Raw genomic sequence first — 19824 nt, 5'->3', positions numbered from 1 at the left:
GATATATATAAAGACATTCTGGCCAATTTTATACATAGTGTAGAAGTTGTGTAGATACAGGAATGTTGTTATTTTTTTTTGGGGGGGAGCTGTTGCTGTGGTAATTCTGTTAATATCAAGTTGTTGGTTCCTTAAGTAAGACCCTTTAGGGCCCTTTTATATCGTCAGTGTAATCTACTTGAAACTGTTTTTCCCATATGAAAGACACAAAAAGATGTCAAGTACCTCAGTTGTTGGCTTTGTAGTATTCCATTCGACAAACAGGAGATAAAAAATAGAAAGATGAGAGAGGAATTAATATTAATGAGGATCTTAGTGCTGTAAAGAACAGCTCCCTCATTAGGGAATTAGTGCTGTCAGTGTCTTTCAAATCATGTACACACATGAACACACAAAAGCCAAGTCTTTCTGGCCTGCTGCTTCATTAGATCAGAGCCATGCTTTGATTTGATGAATGATACAGTTTAATGGTGGGGCCCAGTGTGTGTGTGTGTGTGTGTGTGTGTGTGTGTGTGTGTGTGTGTGTGCGTGTGTGCGTGTGTGCATGTGTGTGTGTGTGTGGCTGGGACCTTTTGATCGCCGGGGCACTAAGCGGGCACCCTAATCATGCCTGACAGTCCCTTTCCTGCCAAATTCAGCAAGAAACTTGCCAATTTCTTTCTCAATACTGTCAAGCAATCCGAGCTCTTTGACCCAATTGGGCAGCCGAGTTCAATCAGCTCCATGTGTATTGAATTCTTTGCTAATTACTTTCTTCCTCTCTCACTACGTTCTATGTCGTTATCAGGGCTAGTGGGCAGGTGTGTGTATGTGTGTGTTTGCTCTCTCTCTCATTAGCACAATACGTCCAGTGTCAGAGACCTGTAGACATTGAGCTAAATCCTGAAGGTTTGCAACATTGCTCATATCATAGCCACAAAGCCATAAACCTAAACCACACATTTATCCTGATTATGTCAGCACATCTGCTAACAACCGATGTTGCCCCAGGCTGCTTTAAACCCCCAGGCAGTAAAATTACCTTGTGTTCATCTTGATTCATCTCAACAGCTCTAAAATCACAAATATGACCAGATTATATACACTATATTGTCGAAGGTTTGCAGACACCTGGTCACAAGTAGGGAATGCGCTTTTGGAGCATCACATTCCACATTTGGTCATAATTTGCCCTCCAGTCTTCTAGAAAGATGGTCCACTGGATTTTGAAGTGTGCTTTTAAACACTTGCATATATATATATATATATATATATATATATATATATATATATATATATATATATATATATATATATATATATATATACACTGTATATACTTACTATACAATTGTGAGAAGAACGACATATGGCAGAAAGGGTCAGGTGTCCCAATGTTTTTGTCCACATATTGTATGTAGAAATGTAATTATTGGTCTGCTTCTGATTTTGTGTCACCCATAAAAAAAAATTTGTTTGTGCAACTAGATTTGGTTTGCACAAGAAAGGACAGCCTTCTAGGGCATTATTATGGGTAAAACAATCATACAATCTAGTCATACCAGGAAACTGCTTCATCCAGCATGGTTTTTACTGTAACAACGTCTGGTCTTGCAATGCAGTCTTCTTTAGATATTTAATGCTGCAGCATTGGTGAATCCCAATGGAATACATATAAACTCAGAGTACCTATAGCAATAAATACAGAGTAGAAACCAAAGTAGTCTGCTTTTTTATTTGTTCAATTTACACACTTAGTCTTAAATATGTATTATATAGAGGAACTATTAATGGCATCTCTAAATAGATTTTGACACTTAACCCAAGGTATGCCACTACTATTTTTCTGGTAGGGCTATATTCAAAGACTGAAGATCATCAACACTGTCTACACATGATCATCTAATTCTGTAGTATAGTGGTTTGAGTTCCAGCATACACCTGAAGCCATTGTGGTAATAACCGGAAAGGTATGATCTTGTTTGCCAAAAATGGTGTCTACATTATGTCTTAAAGAATCAGCATTTGTAGAAACATTATAAGCAAAGGCAGGGTATGCATCACTGTAATGTATCACATAATGCTTTTAGTGTGGCATGGAGTAAATAATATCTTCTTAGGGACATGTGTTTCCAGTGGAGTCTAATAGAAAATTTCTCAAATGCAAAATACGTTCCAAGTCCCCTTGATGGAGTAATCTATAATATTACATTATCCATAGTTGTTTAATGTATAGCTGTCTAAATTGTGGACAAATGCATTTTCACGTCCTTTAATTTCACGTCAGAGAGTGCACTAGTCCGAGTCAGCAAACCGCATCTGTAGCAAACTGCACAAGTTTAAATATATTTGTGTGGATTAAATAGCTAAAAATGAAGAATAAATAGGTTTGTGTGCAGACATTTACAAGATGGAATTTTCAAAAAGAGCTGGACACGTGAAAAGGTCATTCAAAACTATTTAAAACAGTTGTTAAACTTTTTTTAAGAACCATTTATACTTGTGGGTTTTCTATCCTGTAAAATGTGCACAATTTGCCACAATTTTAAATTCGCAAGAAAACTGCAATGCATGAAAAAAAAAAGAAAAAAAAACAACAAAAAAAAACAGAGTTTAAGAGTTATGATGTATGTGGGCAGTGCAGTGAAAAAAAACTAAATTGTGTTAATTGGGTTTCTTGCTTTAGTAATGCCATTTATTCTCACTGCATGAGATTCCTGTCTGTGATGCAGTGCTCTGTTATACTGTTTTTCTCTATAATATTGATGGTTTCCATAGATGTGATGTAATGATGGTATTAAAAGGTGTATTGTTTCAGGTAAAACACCACTGAAGGCCTAGTTATGAAATCCACGGCCCACTGTAAGCATTATTTAGCGAACAAATGGTCAGCTGAAATGTTATCTATAATGGAATGGCCTTCCCAGTCACTGCACATAAATTCTATTGAGTTGCTCTGGGATGAACTGGATCACAAGGATCTAAGTAAAGCTGATTATTATGACCTTGATGTGTTAAAAATGAATGTGGGTAAATTTGAATCGTATTCTTTATTTTTTGGTCTTCCACAATGAGATGATGTTTTTGTCTAATAAGAATTGAGCTTTGTTTCAAAAATGGTCATCCAAGTGAAACTGGCTGGTACAGCTGAACTGGCATTTTGGTGTTGTTTTAGCAGACTGAGTAAACGAACATATTCAAAAAACAATAACGTCTTTTGAATCATGAAATGCAGTTATTTTAAAGATTATTGTCATTTAATAAAACTTTCAACTTGTAAGTGGTGAAATGTATGCAATTAAATTGTTTGAATAGATAGATAGATAGATAGATAGATAGATAGATAGATAGATAGATAGATAGATAGATAGATAGATAGATAGATAGATAGATAGATAGATAGATAGATAGATAGATAGATAGATATTAAATGTACTAAAATACTAAAAATGTAAAGGTAAGTTAAAGAAAAGAGTCTGTGCAAATGAAGTGTCTGTGCAAAGACTCAGTGTTTTAGCGAGTCCTGTGTGACTCAAAGTGTTTTGGAGATTTATGTGCAAACCGGAGTGTTAATGTGCATTTTATACATTGTGTAGTGCAGTTCAGAACGGCTGAGGAAATTCAGAACAGTGTGGAAAGTGGTTAGTCAGTTGATATTCTGGATGTCTTTGCATTGGAGGAGGCAAAACACAGCTTGCCAGTGATCCATTGGTCTAAGCTCCACAAACATGATAATCGTGCTTTGCTTAATAAATATTTAGCTAATTTTAAGTGGTGTGCTTATGCAGTTATTGATTAATTTGCTTTTCTATTCAGGACATAATGATGCATCTTGTCTTGCCAGTCTTTGCTTAGATAAAAAACCAGTGTAGCAGTCAGTGCAGTACAAATTAATCAGAAGAACATGGTCCAGATTGTTCTTTTTATCCACCTTCACTCTAGAAATCATATACAAGCTATAGACAGGGTTAATAGAGTAATTGATAGTTTTGGCTTTCATTCTTAAAAGAAAAGAGTTCAGTCAGGGTTCAACAGCATAGTTAAGCTTTCTTTGCATCCTCAAAGTGGTTCCAAGTAGACACTGGTAATAAGTGTCAATCCAACTGTCAGATCTCTGTCAGGTAGACACTTCAGTTCCCAGAAACCACTGCATACCTCAAATATAGATGCCACAGACTCCAAATCCTATCACACTTTCACTTTTCTGCTCTTAATCTCCCTACTAATGACTAAGCACACATGCATAGACACTCATACACCAGAAAAAACAAAACTCTCAATCACAAATATGGTGTAAAGCATTACGCTCACTGTAACTTTGTTCGCTTGATGTTTCCCAAGCCTTCTATAGTTGTTTCTAAACATGTTTTGCGTTAGTGTAGACTGTTATTCGCCAATCAACTGAACTCTGCATGTTGTTTGACCTTTTTATAAACGCTGTTCAACTGCATTTGTATTTGCCTGCACTTGTATTCTATGACACCAATACCTCAGGCAACCACTATGATGAATGCCTATTTGTAAATGTCTGTAATCTACCAAAGAAATTTAATTTCATCTGCAGAATTAGTTTTTTACTCATCTTTCCAGTTCATTGCAGACATACACAAACTCTTAGAGCTTGAAAGAAAACACAAATTTCTCAACCTATTGTTTTTCCATTTAATTGTTGTTTATCTTCAAAACCCACACCTAGTCTAAATATATATGTCCTTATGAGCCCTTCCAAACTGGACAATTATCTTCAGTAGATGCTTATCTCTGCCAAAAACACAGTATTATTGAAATTCACTCGCTGTATCTCGCCATGGTTTTTTTTTAATTCAGAAGTTCTATTGTTGTTGTCCTTGATTAAGAATACACACTAATTCTGAGTTGTGGAAAAAATAACTTTCCATACCAATAATACATATGTAGTGTGTGTAATCAGAAAAAGGATCTTTTTAATTTTATATTTTGCAAAGTTTCCTTTGCACAATTTATTTACTATTTATGTTACTACTATGTCTCATTGCTCTGCATAAAAATAAGCTGGTTTCTAAGAAACCAAACTTTTCTGTACAAAATATGACTTTAACACAGTTTAAAAAACGATACCTTGTGAAACTGCCCCACTAGGCTCAACATTTTGCTGACAGCTCTAAGATCCTATCTAGGTCTTGGCCTCCTGAGTCATTAATGGCTTTCCTTCAGGTATGGCAGAATTCAGAGCCAAACTGCAAAACCAGTCACATCTTGTGTCAGGTGATCTGCTAGCATATGCACGTTTCTCAGTGTTCTGATCATAACCATCTGTTTGAGAGATGATAGATAGATAGATAGATAGATAGATAGATAGATAGATAGATAGATAGATAGATAGATAGATAGATAGATAGATAGATAGATAGATAGATAGATAGATAGATAGATAGATAGAAACCATATATACATCATATGGACAAAGTATTGAGACACAACTTTTCTAGGCATATCCACCCCCAGACTGTAACCACAAAATTGAAACCATACAATTTTACAGGAGGTCTTTGGATACAGCAGCATTACATTTTTCCTTCCACTTTAACTATGAGACCTAAACCTGTGCATTATAACGCACCTTTGCACAAAGCCAGCTCCATGATATGCTTTACATGGGTTGGAGTGGAAGATTACCTTTAAAATGAATTATGATGAAGTCCTTTGGGATGAATTGTAGCCTGACTGCTTCTCCTCCATCAGTACCTGACATCACTAACAGCATTGTGGCTGAAAGCACAAATCTCCACAACCACACTCCAAATGTAGTGGAGGATCTTCCTAGAAAAATGGAGGATATTATAATAGGAAAGAGTGACTAAATGTGAAATGATGCGTTTAAAATACACAATCTACTCTATTTGATTTTGTTTGCCTATTTTTTTAATAATTATCTGCTTTATTTAATAAAACCCGGACAGCAGCTGCCTATGGTTCTCTACTTTTGGCCAAACAAACACATGGGCTTGTTTTTCTTTTTGGTTCATCTCATGTCTGGGATATGGGTTCATCAAGGTTGAGTTGTGGCTGTGCTGTGATGATGAAGGTGGTGAATGAGTGCTAGTGCTCAGCCACCACGTATTTGCTTTCTGAATTCTTCTGGCTTTAAGCATAACCCATGGTTATGCAGTAACCAGCAGGACATTGTGTTATTTTTGTGGCACAATATTTTTGTCTCTTGTTGTCATTTGGTAACAAGCCAGCTTTTATATTTACTCACAAAGACAGCATTTTTTCTCCAGGAGCAATGTACAAACAGTCTTTTGGCCTTCTAGATTATTTTTTTTTGTTTGCTGTGGATTGCTTGTTTATGTGAGATAGGTCAATCTAAGTCCATCTATGTGGTCTGTGTTTGTGTGTGTGTGTTTGTATGGTGACTCTTTTTGATACAATAGCACGTGTGTCACATTTATAGGCACTCATCCTCATCGTACCCATCCTGACTGCCAAAGAATTGCTTTCTCCTTCTTTGTGTTTAGGTACAGAAGCTAGGCATGTTATTATGTTCCTCCATCCTTTCCTTTTCGCACAATCACAGCCATGTCCTATTTTTACATGTCTTTAAGCTGTGTGTGAACGAAGGAGATTTTACTTTCTACACATTAACGTTTGGCGAAGGGGGTGGATTTAAGGCATTATGTTCTTCTTTGTGTCAGTCAATGCTTCCTCATTTGCCCCCTGTTGCTGGATAGAGTAGTCCACAAAAAAAATAACTCACACAACCTGGAAAAGGGGGGACAGAGGTATGAAATAAAAAAGAAAAAAATGAAAAGGAGGCCTCAGGAACCCGATCACGGGTATGTGTCGGGGGTCCGGACCTTTGGGTATTAAAGGATGGATTATTAAGGCCAGACTGAAGAGCGGCGTGTGAGTTGCACAGTAGGAGAGATGGAAAAAAAGATTTAAAGGCAGGAGGTATGAATGAGGTGGTTAAGGTCAACCAGGAGTGAGTGACTGAAAAAAAAAAAAAAAAAAACACGACAGAGAGAAAGAGCGAGGTAAAAGTCTGAACACATTCCTTAGTAGGACAAATGAGTGAGACAAAGGCAAATTGAATAGATGATATTAATTGTGTATAAGGGTCTCTCTCGCTCTTTTTCTTTCTCTCTTTCGCTTAACAAACCCAAACCACAATGCTGTTTATTCATGGTTTGTATGTATGTGTACAGCTTTGAGCTGCACTCTGCACCATTTGTGATTTCGTCGTTGTGATGTTGCACTGTGTTTATTCTGATATCTTGAATAACAATACAGGAATAAGTTCTCTAACCAAATCATTTAGTGTTTAGCACTTTATCACATTGACTTTTTCAAGGAAGGAGAATTTGTTTTCTGCTATGTCTTCCAAACAAAACGTTCCTCATAACAACCCACATTATTCTTAATCTTGTCTTATTAACTATAAGGGAGAGGGAAGCAGAGAGGATGATGACTTTATCGCCCATTTTAAACCAAGCAACTACAACTGACGTCTTTCACAGACGTTCCATAACAATAAATGTAACCATAAACAGCTCAAAAGCACTACATGCAGTCCTCTCATGAATTAAAACAGCAACATGTTGGCAAATCAGATGTTACAAGATGTTGTTGTTAGTTTTGCTTTGCATCAGGCCACCTCACATTGTCGCCTCAAAAATGTCCTTGTTTTTTGCTCACTACCCATAATGCATTTCAAATCAGCACGGCAGAACAGATTGGCCTTCTCTCTCAACGCTTCCTCTTTCTGCGCTCGCTCCGGAGATCCTACCACACTTTGACCTCCGACCTCTACGCAGATAAGCCTTCATTTCTTTCATTCCGTCACTCTTTCGCTTCCTCGGGTCTCCTCTGATGCCGTCTGAGACACAGGACGTCTTCAAAGTCACGCGATGAAAGACTGAACCGTGTCCTTTTGAAGGGAAACACAATTAAAACGACTGCTGTTGGACCACACACACACACACACACACACACACACACACACACACACACACACACACACACACACACACACACACACACACACACACACATGCAACAACACAACTGCTGCAGCTTATTCCTATAAGCCCAAGGCACTAAAATGATTCATCAATGTTCTCTCCAATAACCTTTGCAATTATATTTTCTTTTTTTTGTGAACCTTTGTACATTTCCAGCTGCTATGTGCGTCACTTGGTAAAGCCGCACATTAGTGCACATAATGGAACACATAAAAACAACAAAGACGAGTAAATTATCAGTGTTGTAGAGTGAGTCATATGTCCTCGTTACTCATCACACAAAACTCCAGCGGCCCTCAAGCATGTGCAAGCTTGTGTCTGAGGGTAAACCTTGCTCTGTTATTTTTTTTTCATGGCCCGAAGGTGTAAAATTTAGAATTGCTGTAACCCTAAACAAAGGTCAAACACGTGGAAATCACACAAGACTGTAAACAGGGCTGTGCAGCTAAAGTTTGGGTTCAAAAGGCTGCATGCACTATTTATTTATTTCTGTTCATTTATCATAATTTTATATTACAAAAAGAATTGCATGAACGATCTTTTTTAAATTCATAAATGACCAATATAGTGCCTGTCAAAAGTTTCGAAACACCTAATCTTTAAACGTATTTAAGAGACGCATGCATGTTTCTTTTGTTTATAAGCAGCAAACTAGATAATTTATTTGTATGAATTTCAAAGATGGCAAAAGTGCACACATTCTTCACTCAAGTAGAAGCACAGATACTCATGTTTTAAAAGACTCAGGTCGAAGTTGAAGTACTGATTATACTTTTTTACTTAAGTTAAAGTAAAAAAGTAACTGGACCTCACATCATATTAATCTATTAAAACCAAACGAATTAAAAATTGTTTGAAAATTGTAATGAATGTATCCAGGATAAACAATCAGCATATAAAACACAAGCAGAGAAAAAATGATGATGACAAAACGGTTTGGAAATGCGCCTGAGTGTTCCCGTTCTGAAATAATGTGTGTAATCAGTGAAAAATTAGATGCTGGCCGAGGTGAAGTCACAACCAGGAGTATAAAACGCATATCAAGTCAAGACAGTGGCAGCTTCTGTTTTGTTTTCTGTGTGTATGTGTTGGATTGTCTGTCAATTGTTTCTCAGAAAAAGGAAAACATTTTAAATATATTTTCCTGGGAGCGAAGCGGCACTCTCCGAGGAGAGAACTCTCGCTCCTAGCAGTTCTGCCCCGCTCTCGCTGAGGTGGAGCGGCGTGACAGTGCCTGGGGTTCGCAAATAGACCTTTTTTGAGGGTTTTGAGACAGGCTTGTCCCTTTTCTCCAACCTCACCTGCTTGGTCCAGCATTCACTCACAGGCTCGTAAGCACACCTTTTGGCGGTTTCTTCCCCCTGCAACGAGAGCATTAGCTCTCCCGAGAGAGAGTGCTTTCGGCGCAGATTCTCTGCACATTCTGTGCATGATCCGTGCATATTGTGCCCGATCTGCAAATTTTGCTTGCATTTTCTATGCAATCGCTTGCAAGCTATCTCTCTCCTGGGTTTCGCTTCCTCCATCAAGACCATGACAAAAGAGTGGGAGGTGCCCTAGGCAGCCATTTTGATGAGATTCACCTATGGCGAATCTGGCTCTCAGAGCCACTAAAGAGACCGCTAGGGCCATTGGCTGGTCTGTGGCTGCACTGGTGTCCACAGAAAGGCAGCTGTGGCTCACTCTGTCAGAGATGTCTGATAGAGACAGGGACGTACTGCTGGATGCCCCGCTAACACCTTCTGGCATCTTCAGCGACTCCCTAAGCTAATAGTGGTGGTTGAAAGGTTTCAGGAAAGTAGGAAACAGGCGGTGGCGTTCCAGCGATACCTCCAACACTGCTCACATGGGGCTGCTCTGGCCGGGCGCAGCGCAACCGCAACCCTCCACTTACCACCGGGAGGTGCAGAAATGCAGCGTCGCGACTCGCTCTCCCCGTGAGGGATCCTGCGTGGTGCTTGGCATCGAAGCCTAGTGAGGTGACAGATCTGAGGACTGTCTACTTCAACAGGAAGACTTCAACGAAAAAGTCCTGACCCGGGACTTTCTGGGGATCTGGCCTCTATCCGGTGCCCACCCTGTCCCGGCCCCCTCGGGGACCTGGTACGTTAACCCTGCCACCCTCGGTGCTTCAGGGCATGGCCAGCTGCAGCGAGCTTTCTTCTTGGTCTCCACCCGGCGATCCCCCCCCGCCACCCACCCCTAGAGCCATCTCAGGACACTGCCCCAGCTCTAGGCACACCAGAGGTCAGTCTCGAGAGAGTGATACCCGTAGGGCACTTTCTGGCAGCTTGAAAAGCTTTTTTAGATGTCTCTTAGTGGGTCCTGCACACTGTAGAGCGAGGCTACTCGATTTAGTTTGGGTCTCCTCTGCCCCGTTTTCGCGGGGTTCCCATCCGGCAGGCTCTGGTCATGGAACAGAAGTAATCACTCTCCTTAGGAAGGAGGCCATCAAGGTGGGCCTTTATAGTGAGCCGGTACTTTATAGTTCCCAAAACCGAAGAGGGTTGCATCCTATCTTTGTCACCTGAACCGCTCTCCCATGAGACTCAGGTTCAAGATGCTGACCCTCAAGCAGGCTGTGCTTCAAATCAGATCCAAGGACTGGTTTGTCACAGTAGATCTAAGGATGCGTACTTTCATGTATCCATCCTACCTTCTAACAGGTAGTTCCCTAAACTTACCAATACCGGGTTCTTCTGTTTGGCCTTGCCCTTTCACCCTGTACCTTCACAAATCTACAACAACAATTGGTTGATCCTAGCTCAATCAGAGCAGTTGGCAGTGCTTATTGCACTGAAGCATTTCCTCTCGGACCTCAGAGGTCACCATGTGTTGGTCCGTATGGACAATACTGCGTTGGTCTCCTATATCAACCATCAAGCAGGTCTGTTTACATGCCCCTGTGCAGGCTGGTGCACCAGATCCTTCTTTGGGCCCAGGGGAAACCCCTCTCTTTGAAAGCAGTTTACATCCCGGGCCGGTTGAATGAGGCAGCAGACACCCTTTCGAGGCAGGGGTTGAGACCTGAGGGGGCACAGCTCCGAGTTTCTGGTCTCTCCACTGAGGTAATAGAAACCATTCTCCACTCCAGAGCTCCCTCCACGAGAAGGTTGTATGCCGCCAGGTGGCATCTGTTCTGCTCGTGGTGTGAGCACCACCAGCTGGATCCAGTCCACTGCCCAGTTGGTTCAGTGCTGAATTTCCTCCAGGGTCAGTTCCCCAAGTGGTTTCCTCCGTCCACCCTAAAAGTCTACGCGTCCGTTATTTCGGCTTATCACACCCCCATGGCCGGGCAATCTCTGGCAGAGACCCGATGTTAATGCGTTGTCTCTGCAGCACCCAGAGGCTGAGGCCCCCAGTACGACCTAGAATGCCTGGGTGGGACCTGGTCGTCATTTAGAGCCCCCCTTCGAGCTTCCAGCCGAGGCATCTTGGAGGCACCTTTCAATCAAGACTGATTGGCTATCTGCTCTTTCAAAAGAGTAGGGGACCTGCTGGCCCTTTCTTTAAATTTACTTAAATACAGTAACTAAGTTTTTGTACTTCATTACGTCCCACCTTTGATGAATATTTACTTTGAACAAACAAATATATATGTACCAATAATAAACTTTATTCTTATTGAAAAATTTTTCTTTACCATGAATAACAGCTTTATACCCTCTTGCGATCCGAACAGTTCTTTTCTTTAAACAAATTCAGCTAAAATACTTCCATATGCCTCTTATAAAACTTGGTAAATGTCTATTAATTAAAGATTTCATTCCGACCTTGTGATCCAGTTTTACCTCGATTCAATTCAATTTTAATTTATTTTTATTTGTATAGCGCTTTTAACAATGAACATTGTCTCAAAGCAGCTTTACACAGATAATGCGGTGATTAAAAATGAATATGTTCTTTATAAGTAAGTTTGTCCCTGATGAGCAAGCCGGTGGCGACTGGCGACTGTGGCAAGGAAAACCTCCCCGAGATGGCATAAGGAAGAAACCTTGAGAGGAACCAGACTCAAGAGGGAACCCATCCTCATCTGGGTTACACCGAATGTCCATTTGTGGTGGGTATACAATGTTGCGGGGTGCAGTGATGATGATCAAAAGCGAAGTGTATTTCTGAGTCAGTGTAGGAGACTGTTGACATCAACTACAGTCCAATCCAGGCAGGCCTGGATGAAGTGGGAAGATCCAGGGGGGGGGGGTGCAGGAACAGTGGTCGCTGGAGCCTCAGGAGCATGTTTAACTCGACCGAGAGAGAGAGAGAGAGAGAGAGAGAGAGAGAGAGAGAGAGAGAGAGAAGAGGGTGACAGGAAGAGAAGGATATGGATTATTAAGTGTACCTATTGTTGCATGAGAGTTAAAGTCACTGTGCAGTTTGGACTCCGGCAAGACTCGCTATGGCAGCATAACTAAGTCAAGTCAAGTCAAGTCAAGTTTATTTGTATAGCGCTTTTCACAACAGACATTGTCTCAAAGCAGCTTTACAGAAAACAACAGTGAAGGTGAATGGTGTGCGTTTGTCCCTGATGAGCAGCCGTGGCGACAGTGGCAAGGAAAAACTCCCTTAGATGATATGAGGAAGAAACCTTGAGAGGAACCAGACTCAAAGGGGAACCCATCCTCATATGGGTGACATCAAAAGTTTGGTCATAAATCTTTCAACAATACAGAACAATTTGTGATCATCATAGATCCAGCATCAGCTTCTCCATGCCAGGGCCTTTAAACACTCGGCATCTACTTCTCCATGATCATCCATAGGTCCATAATCTTCACGAGGTGGGACGTGACTGGAGCTGGCCAAACCTCAGGAAGCCTCGGGATGGGGAGAGAAAGAGAAGCAGTGGAGAGGAATTAGCGTAGCTGCTGTTCATGATATTAACAGCACAAGTTGATAATGTGCATGTGATCAGATGTTCTGGAGCACAAGGTTGTGATGTGATGTGTGTGATGTGTGTTATGTGTAGGCTTTGCTAAAAAGATATGTTTTTAATCTGCACTTAAACTGGGAGAGTGTATCTGAACCCCGAACACTGTCAGGAAGACTATTCCAGAGTTTAGGAGCTAAATGTGAAAATGCTCTACCGCCTTTAGTGGACTTTGCTATTCTAGGAACTACTAGAAGCCCAGAGTTTTGAGATCTCAGGGAGCGTGACGGATTGTAGCGTGTTAAGAGACTGGATAGATACATGGGAGCCAAACCATTTAGTGCTTTATAAGTGAGTAGCAGTAGTTTGTAGTCTATTCGAAACTTAATAGGAAGCCAATGTAGGGACGATAAGATTGGGGTTATATGATCGTATTTTCTTGACCTAGTAAGAACTCTTGCTGCGGCATTCTGAACTAACTGAAGCTTGTTTATTAATGATGCAGGACATCCACCTAGTAATGCATTACAGTAGTCTATTCTAGAGGTCATAAACGCATGGACAACTAAAAGGGAGAACCAGAAGGCAACACAGACATGAGGGATCTCTGGGATAAGAGACGGCCCACCACACCACCATTAACAAACCTGAGTGAACACGTGAATGTGAGGGGACGACAGCGTACAAATATCCCAGTTCACCAAACACTCTATATCAATGTTCCCTCCAGATCTGAGCATTTACCTGAGAAAAAATCTACTGATTAAAGGCTTGACTGAATAAATATGTTTTCAACCTCGACTTGAACCCTGAGACTGTGTCTGAGTCCCAAACACTGGTTGGAAGGCTGTTCCATAACTGCGGGGCTTTATAAGAGAAAGATCTGCCCCCTGCTGTAATCTTCATTATTGGAGGAACCAACAGATAGCCTGCACCTTTTGATCTAAGTAGGCGTGGAGGATCATACTGGTACAGAAGTTCACTCAGATACGGTGGTGCGAGACCATTAAGTGCTTTATATGTCAGTAGTAGAATTTTATAATCAATGCGAGATTTGATTGGGAGCCAGTGTAGACTGATTAATACAGGGGTGATGTGGTCATATTTCCTAGATCTAGTGAGGACTCTTGCTGCTGCATTCTGAACTAACTGAAGCTTATTTATGCACCTACTCGCACACCCAGACAGTAAAGCGTTACAGTAGTCTAATCTAGAAGTAACAAAAGCATGAACTAGTTTTTCTGCATCCTGTAACGACATCATATTTCTAATTTTAGCAATATTTCTAAGGTGAAAGAGGGCGATCCTGGTAATATTATTCACGTGAGCCTCAAAGGAAAGACTCGAGTCAATAATCACAACAAGGTCTTTGACAGCCGTACACGCTGAAACAGAAACACCATCCAGAGATGTTAGGTAATCGGAAAGTTTGCTTCTAGCTGCATGTGGTCCTAGTAAAAGTACTTCCATCTTATCTGAGTTTAGCAGAAGAAAGTTATCGAGCATCCACTGTCTAATGTCCTTTACACATTTTTTAACATTGTTAAGCTGATCTCTCTCATCTGGCTTTGCTGAAATATATAGCTGTGTATCATCAGCATAGCAATGGAATCTAATACCATGTTTATGAATAATTTCTCCAAGAGGCAGCATATATAAAGAGAAAAGCAGAGGGCCTAAGACAGATCCTTGAGGAACACCAAGCTTTACCTCAGAGAGTGTGGAGAACTCAACATTAACATCAACAAACTGATAGCGATCAGTCAAATAAGACCTGAGCCAAGAGAGAGCCGTTCCCTTTATTCCAACAACGTTCTCAAGTCTAGCAAGTAGTATAGTGTGATCAATGGTGTCAAAAGCTGCACTAAGGTCGAGCAAAACAAGTAAGGAGACAAAACCCTGATCAGAGGCCAATAACAGGTCATTTACCACCTTAACTAGCGCCGTCTCTGTGCTATGATGAGGCTGAAATCCTGACTGATACATTTCAAAAATATTATTCATAAGTAGGTGTGAGCATAACTGCTGTGCTACAACCTTTTCCAAAATTTAGGCTATGAAGGGGAGATTTGATATTGGTCTGTAGTTGGACAGCTGACATGGGTCAAGGTCAGGTTTCTTAATTAGGGGGTGGATAACTGCCAGTTTGAAGGATTTTGGTACAAAACCAGTGCTAATGGAAGAGTTTATTATTTTTAAAACAGGTTCAATTACCTCTGGAATTATCTGTTTAAAGAAACTTGTAGGCAAGGGATCGAGAATGCAGGTTGATGATTTTGATGAGGAAATTAATGAAATTAAGTCATTCTCGTGAATAGGAATAAAACTTTGTAATTGATTGTCTGCTATAATTACACTGCTGTCTACAGGGTTACTTGTAAAATAATTTGCATTTATATTAACCGTCTGGATTTTTTGCCTGATGTTTTCAATTTTATTATTAAAAAAGTTCATGAAATCATTAGTACCTAATGATGGTGTGCATGTGAGTGCAGTGCTTTTATTCCCTGTTAATTTTGCTACCGTGCTGAATAAAAATCTAGGATTATGCTTGTTATTTTCTATGAGGGTGGAGAAATATGCTGATCTAGCAGCACTAAGAGATTTTCTATAAATTAGGAGGCTCTCCTTCCATGCTATTTGAAATACTGTTAATTTTGTTTGACGCCATTTACGTTCTAATTTTCGAGTGGTCTGTTTTAAGGTGCGTGTATGATCATTATACCACTGTGCTAATTTTTTCTCCCTGATCATTTTGGTCTTAAGGGGAGCTACATCATCTAGGGTATAATGTAATGTTGATTCTAGGTGTTCAGTGGCCCAGTCGAGCTCTGCAGGGTCAGACGGAGATCTATCTAATATCGTAATTTCTGGAAGATTGTTAATAAAACGCGCTGCTGTAGCTGACGTGAAAGTACGCTTAACACGATAACGTGGTGAAGTAGTAATGCAATGACTAAGGCAAATTTTAAAAGAGATGAGATAATGGTCTGAAATAGCTTCAGACTGTGGAATTATGACTACGTTTTTTATTTTTAATCCAAATGTTAACAACAAATCGAGAGTGTGTCCACCACTATGAGTGGGTCCTATAACATTCTGATTAATTCCAACTGAATCTAGAATGGACACAACAGCTGCTCTTAAGGAGTCTTCCTGATTATCAAAATGAATGTTAAAATCACCAACAATTAATGCTTTGTCTAGAGAAGTAACTAAATTTGTGATGAAATCTGCAAATTCTATGAGAAAATCAGAGTAGGGCCCTGGGGGTCTATAAATAATAATTAGTGGAATTGTCTGACTGGACCTGCTTTCAGACACTGAATATTTTATGCTGGTGTAAAGAACTTCAAATGTTTTACATTTGTGTTTAGTCTTTTGTGTGACGTTTAGATTATTATTATAAATAGCTGCAACTCCGCCTCCTCTGCCATTTAGACGGGGTTGGTGTATGTAACTATACCCAGGAGGACTCGCTTCATTTAATGCTAAATATTCATTTGGTTTAATCCATGTTTCTGTCAAACACATTATTTTAAACTCCTGGTCGGTAATAATTTCGTTTACATTAAGCGCTTTAGACGTGAGAGATCTAATATTCAGCAATCCTATCTTTAGATCAGAGGTGCTGGCTGTGCGTTCAGTCCTATTTAATTTTATGTTAATCAGGTTACTAAAACAGACTTTCTGAGAATTCCTATATTTTGGTTTCGCTCGGGGGACAGACACAGTCTCAATTTGGTGGATCCTGAGTGACGACTCTGTGCAGCTAGCAGACGGTTGGTTTAGCCTGTCTGTCTGCTCCCTGGCCTTGGCTCTAGACAGTCACTTGTTAACTAGTGCTGTTCTGAGACTATGACCTATACTACAAGAAATGAGAGCAGCACCTTCCCGAGTGGGATGGACACCGTCCCGCCCTAACAGGCCAGCCTTGCCCTCAAAAATGCTCCAATTATTAATGAAGCCCACATTATTTTTGGAGCACCACTCGGACATCCAGCAGTTCAGCGACCATAACCTGCTGTAGGCTACATCGCCACGTCGTATTGGGATGGGGCCAGAGCATATTACAGCATCGGACATTGCCTTCGCTAATTTACACACCTCTATAATATTACTCTTAGTAACCTCTGACTGTCGAAGGCGTATATCATTAGCTCCTGTGTGAAAAACTATCTTAGAGAACCTGTGCTTTCCTAAGAATCTAAGCTGACCTGCTATGTCCGGCGCCCGGGCTCCCGGTATACACATAACCTGTGCTGCTGGTGCCCCTAAAGGTCTAGCTAATTTCACGTGCCTCAGAATGGAGTCTCCTAAAACCAGAGCTCTTTCAGGTTTCTCAGCGGGTGCTTCACTGAGGAGAGCAAACCTGTTGGACACGTGAAGCGGAGAGGAATGGTGCTCCCGTGGGCGAGCCTTGGCGTTAGCTTTGGCTTTGCCAATATGCCGCCGAGTCGTCAACCATTCGCCCCGCTGCAAGGGCTCTAATGCCGGAGTCGGGGGAATATTAACTTCACCTAGGGCATCCAGACTTTCCCCTGCAGAACCTGGACTGCTCTCGCACTCACTACTTCTCTCTAGACTCTGGATGCGCTCCTCTAATGCTTAGATCTTCTCCGTCAAAGAGCAAACTAGCTTACACTTCTCACAGATAAAATTATCGCTAACAACGGAGAGAGCCTGACTAAACATGTCACACTTCACACACTGAATGAACTGGATGTTCGCCATAGCAGAGAAATTACGTACCCTTAATGTGGTTAATGTAGTGTGTGTTCGTAGTTCTGGTGGGAATGTCCTCCACGCACTGCTTTCAAATTCTCAAACACAGAAAAAAGCGCTCTTCCGAAAGCAAAAAAAAAAAAAAAAAAAACAGTTTGATCAGTTTAACAGGATTTAGATTCAGGTGATTGGGCAGGACATTCCATGAAAGGTAACACTCCAGCCGACTGTACTGTTTGCTCTCTAAATAACGCTTACAGAGCTTGGATGCCTACTTTGAATTTTGTCTTGTTGTATGTTGAAGTTAGCCACAGTCCAAATGGAATCGCATGGTGTTGAAGTATGGAATGGTAGTCATGCTGGTTCAGATTTCCTTAAACCCAAAATAAGTCTCCAGCCTTCCCTGCTTCAAAACAATCCCAAACCATTAAGCTTCATCTCCATCTTTGACAGTGGGGATCAGGCAGCCTGCCATCATCTTCTCTCCTATTCTTTAGATAACATAAGTTCTTCTGTTAGAGACACAAATGTCACATTTGTACTCATCTGTCCACAGAACTTTTTTCCAGTCACTCAGTGTCCAATTCTTGTGTTTTTGTCTTTTACCTAGTTTGTTTCATATAAACAAAAGAAACATGCGTGTGCATCAAAAACGATAAGACTGGGTGTTTCCAAACCTTTGATAAATTTTTTTTATTATGTAGAGTCACATTAAATGTTTTGAAATATCCGTTTTTGGAACATTGTTTTTGGAACAACGAGTTCCTTTTTGTCTCTCTCTCTTATATAAAATCTAGTTCAGATTAAAATTTGTATTTGTTACATATACACTTTATGGAAAAAGGTATTGAGGCACCTGAATTTCCCAGACATGTGGTTCTTAACTATTATTCCAAAGCTGAAGGCACATAACTGTCCTGATATCACCTACATCAGTATCTGAATTTACTAACACCCTTGTGTCTGAATGAGCACAAAACTATCCCCAAGCACACTTTGAGATCTAGTGGAACATCTTCCCAGAAAAAAAAGATGGAGGGAATTTGAACTAAATGTGAAATGTGATGTTTAAAAAAACACAAACCATACTTCTGAAAAGGTGTACTATAGTGTGTATAAACCATACATAGGCAGTAGTTTATTGGTTAAAGCATTGCACTCTGTAACTTTGTAAGGTAAAATCCCGGCACCATAAAGCTGCTGTGCCCTTGAGCAAGGCCCTTAACCCTCACCTGCACAAATGTTAGTCGCTCTGGATAAGGGCATTTGCCAAATTCCATCAATGTAAACAGTATGACATGTAATAAAATGCTTTTATAGCAAAACTGTTTGTAGCTATTGTAGCCCTAGTCCACTAATGCAGACTGTTTATTTTAATCAGAGTCCAAAATCCATCTTTATGGTTGATGATTTTAACTCTCTGCAGTAACTTCATGAATCCTTACACTGATTCTCTTGTTGGTTATACATTAACAGATTTGTCTAAACAATGACTATTTAAAATATTTCTAAACATCTGTACATATGATATTAAATTACTACATCAGGACACAGCTCATCACATTTTGCTCTTGTCAGGAACACCTTTAGAAATCTATAGAAATATAAAAGCAAAGGCTCCATCTAGTGGTGAGGTCTAGAACCCAAGGAATTTCCATTTGCAGACACACTGTTTTTGTATTTATTGTTTTCTCATTAATTATGAGCTGATTGTTTTTTTCCTACTATTACTATTTTTTATTTATAGTAATTATTCCCCTCCAACATTTTTCATAAAAAAAGAAAAGAAAAAATTTATTCACTCTCTTACATTCCCCAATGTCTTATTTGCTATAGACCTGATTACAGCCTGATTATTTTGTTTTGGTGATGTGACCTTAAAGGTGGAATCTGATTACAAACTAATCTGATTAATCCATTTTGTTATGGCCTCAAACTATTTAAAAGCCTGAACAAACAATCTTAAAGTATAATCGAACAATCTTAAGGTAAAACGACACTGATCTAGGAAAGTTTGAGATATTCATGGGCCAACTGAGTACATTTTAATAATACTATTAATTACTAAAAATTGTTAAAACTTTGTTTCAGAATCCAGTGGATTTTCTCAAAACAGTAACACATGCATGAACAAAATTTTACATGGAAACATTTTACATGGCATATACAGTGTGGGAACAAAAGTATTGGACACTTGACCTTTCCCCCCTTATGTGCTTCTTCCCCAAACTGTTACCACAAAGTTGAAGG

General features: G+C 40.1%; 1 protein-coding gene across 1 annotated transcript in view; it reads right to left on the bottom strand.

Annotated features, from left to right (window-relative positions):
• Positions 1 to 19824, bottom strand: part of LOC310727771 (up-regulator of cell proliferation-like) — a 189616-nt gene that overhangs the window by 94667 nt on the left and 75125 nt on the right. The window lies entirely within an intron of this gene.

This window comes from Silurus aristotelis, assembly GCF_946808225.1.
Source record: "Silurus aristotelis genome assembly, chromosome: 6".
Classification (NCBI taxonomy): Eukaryota; Metazoa; Chordata; class Actinopteri; order Siluriformes; family Siluridae; genus Silurus; species Silurus aristotelis.
This window is presented reverse-complemented; position numbering and strand designations above follow the sequence as displayed.